Here is a 3,559-nt window from a genome sequence, read left to right on the forward strand (position 1 = left end):
GCTGGGTAGTAGTAAGGGTTGGGGTTCGTCCCACTTGCTCCAGGTTAATGTTTGAGATTGGATGTAATAACCGAGAGTGTGAGAAAAAAAAAGAAAAGAAAGAGAGGTTGAGAACATGTGGGGGGCACATGCCCCCACTTAAAATTTTCTTTCTCTCTTCTCATCTTCTTCAACACTCCCCATCCCCCTCTGTTCTCATTCCCTTTCATTCTCTTTCAAAAAAATCAAAATGTAAAACCCTCATTTCTCTTCTCTTACCAACTAGATTTCTTCATCTCTTCTCCTTGCAACCAACCACTCAATATCATCAAATTCACCTTCATCATCTTTCTTCCTTTTCTTCTCTATTCTATCTCCATTTATTCAAATCTCATTTTCTCAAAATCTCCAAATCAGAAAATTTCAACTTAATAAGTGAAGGAAGCATTCAACTTTGAATCCCAGTTATTATTGAGGCTTCAAGGTAACTCTTTGACTCAATAATTAGCCATATCTTCAATTTTTGTCATCTCTATATTTATGGGTATATATAAATCCGAATTAGGGTTATTAGGGGGTTAGAAAATTTGGGGCTTTTGTCAAGGTGTGTAAGATTATGTTAATTGACAATATTAGTAGCTCACAAATATCATTATTGTCATATTTCTAGAGTTGTAGAATTATTGGACATCATTTGGTAGCTCGTTGACGCGCTCAGAGTTGCTTTCGGTTCTTTGGAATAAGTTGTGAGTGGATATTATATCTATAATTATTTTTAAATATATTATTATCAATATCTATGTTGACTAGTTAATTTTGGAATTTGAAAATATTTTATTATTGTGATTTCTGAATTTTTGAAAATAAATATTGATTTGTGAAACTTACAATTTTATAAAAATACACACGAGACGATATTTATATATTTTGTAAAGTATAAATATTTTCTTATTTGACCTTATTTAAATCTTAATTAAATTTTAGTATACAATCCTATATATATTGATTTGTTATGGAATTTAGTAGTATGTTATAAGCACTAGAGATTTTTATAAGTGATTTGGTTTGGATTGGTTTGGGAGACTCTGACTAGAAAACCGTAGTTAACGGCGGTTATGACGTTAACCTAGATGCATCTGGCTCAGACCTCAGCTAGCAGGGGCGTTGTTAGCCTAACGTGTAGGCCACACGTTGGATCTGTTATACCGTACGGGCACACTAGAGGAAAGGGCTACCCTTAGAGGTGGAGCCGCCCTAGATGTGTAATATTTGATTTGATTTGACTTCTGGAATGAGAACTCCCATTTCAGTTCATCTGCTTAACTATTTATCTATTGTTTGTATAATTAATTAATATGAATTGCCCATCTCTGAAAAGAAATATAATTTTCAAGGTAAACTCTGTATTGTCTCGTGTGGGTTATAGATGTAATGTTTGCTCACTGAGTTGCAAAACTCACCCTATTATATTCCCATATTTTTCAGATACAGGAGTCATTCCAGGTTCCATTCCACCAGCCCCTCAGTAGATCTTAGTCATTTTGGTGAGCCCTTCTTCTTTCCAAGGGCTAAGTAATTATGTAATGGAACATTCGCTCAAAATCTAGATTATGTCAATGCTCCATGTGTCACAGACAGGATCCTCGTGTGGGTTATGTTATTTTAAATCTTGAACTGTTTAGGTAGTGATTATGATTTGGTTATGTAAGACTTATGGTTTTAACTATATACTCTAGTTATCAACTTGACATATATATGATGCGTATTTTGGATATATTTGGTTGTGGATATAATTTAGAGTACGTTGTTGTTGTTGTCTTTGGAAATGGAGGTTTATTATTAATACAGGGAGTTAATATTTATATTGGTAAGGTCCTAGAAACAGAAGAGATTCTGTCCGTTTTTCTGAAAATTTGGTCGTTGGCTTGCTGAGGGACTTATCCCTTGAGCGCCAGTCATGGCTTGATTTGGGTCATGACATTGGATAACAATGAGGTTTGATAATATGAATTGAGATTGAATGAATATATGTTTGAGATACCTGGGCAGTAGCAAGGGTTGTGGTTCGTCCCGCTTGCTCCGGATTAATGCTTAAGATACCTGGGCAGTAGCAAGGGTTGTGGTTCGTCCCACTTGCTCCAGGTCAGAGATCGTGATGCCTGGGTAGTAGCGGCAGTAGTGGTGAATCCACTCGCTCCAAGTTGAGCTTTTAAACACCCGCCTGGGTAGTAGCCGTAGTAGTGGTTGTTCCACTGGCTCTGGGTTGAGCGGGTAGTAGCAAGAGGGTTATAGATCAAACCTACTTGCTCCGCAAGGGGTGTTTCTGTCCAATGGTTAGCTACCAGGACATGTCGGGTTGGCTATATAACCGACAGATGATATCATCAGCCATAGGGTACGCATACATCATTTGCATATGTTTGAATTTTTTGGGTTTGCCTATTTGTTTTGGATTTCTATATCATATATGCTATGTTACCTGATTACGTGCTACTTGTTCTACTTGTACCTTATTTGTGTATTACTTGTCTGTATTGCTTGTGTTTGTACCATGAGAGATCCCTCATGTTGGTGTCGGTGGATGTTGGGGGTTGTTCTTGATGAGATGAATTGATGATGCGATTGCATGATGATGATGGTTTTTGAATGAGATAATTTGAGCCCCCTGGGTAGACGCAGTGATGTGATTTCACTAGCTCCAGGCGAGGGTTTGATGTATTGATATAGAGTTGCTGAGGCAGCACAACTGGTGATGGTTTTGCTTGTGATTCTGAGTCTGATTCGTGGAAGAATCAGCGAGTTGGGAAACATGTGTAACTGGTGGACGAAATTGTGATCACTATTCTTTAAATTGTACTTTTATGGAATTTGAAACTGGCACGAGTGGACACAACTCTGTTCAACTAACCAGCAAGTGTACTGGGTCGTCCAAGTAATAAACCTTACGTGAGTAAGGGTCGATCCCACAGAGATTGTTGGTATGAAGCAAGCTATGGTCACCTTGTAAATCTCAGTTAGGCAGATTAAATTGATTTATGGTTTCGAAAATAGAAATAAGAAAATAAATAATAAAAGGGATAAAATACTTATGCAGATTCATTGGTGGGAATTTCAGATAAGCGAATGGAGATACTGTATGGCTCAAGGACGCCTGCTTTCCCACTTCTTCAACTCAATCCTTCTTACTCCTTTCCATGGCAAGCTGTGTATAGGGGTTCACCATCAGCGGTGGCTACTTTCAATCCTCTCGGGAAAATGATCCTCTGCGGCTGTCACTCGCATGGCTAATCGTCTGGAGGCATCACCCATGGCTGATGGCTACATCCCATCCTCGCAGTGAAAACTACACTCACGCGCTCTGTCACAGCACGGCTAATCACTGGTTGGTTCCCGCTCCTACTGGAATAGAATCCCTTGATTCTTTTGCGTCTGTCACTAACGCCCAGCACTTGCGAGTCTGAAGCACGTCACAGTCATTCATTACCGGAATCCTACTCGGAATACCACAGACAAGGTAAGACTTTCCGGATCCTCATAAATGCCGCCATCTATCTAGCTTATACCACGAAGATTCTGTTGG

At 38.8% G+C, this 3,559-nt stretch overlaps 1 long non-coding RNA gene across 1 annotated transcript; it reads left to right on the forward strand.

Moving 5' to 3' along the window:
* Window positions 1-216: 216 nt before the first annotated feature.
* LOC107483430 (uncharacterized) lies at window positions 217-1,730 on the forward strand. The gene is made up of 3 exons (XR_001590867.3): window positions 217-463; window positions 650-725; window positions 1,465-1,730. It is a non-coding gene; the product is annotated as an uncharacterized LOC107483430 (long non-coding RNA).
* The last annotated feature ends 1,829 nt before the right edge of the window (window positions 1,731-3,559 follow it).

This window comes from Arachis duranensis, chromosome 4, assembly GCF_000817695.3.
Source record: "Arachis duranensis cultivar V14167 chromosome 4, aradu.V14167.gnm2.J7QH, whole genome shotgun sequence".
NCBI classification, from domain to species: Eukaryota; Viridiplantae; Streptophyta; class Magnoliopsida; order Fabales; family Fabaceae; genus Arachis; species Arachis duranensis.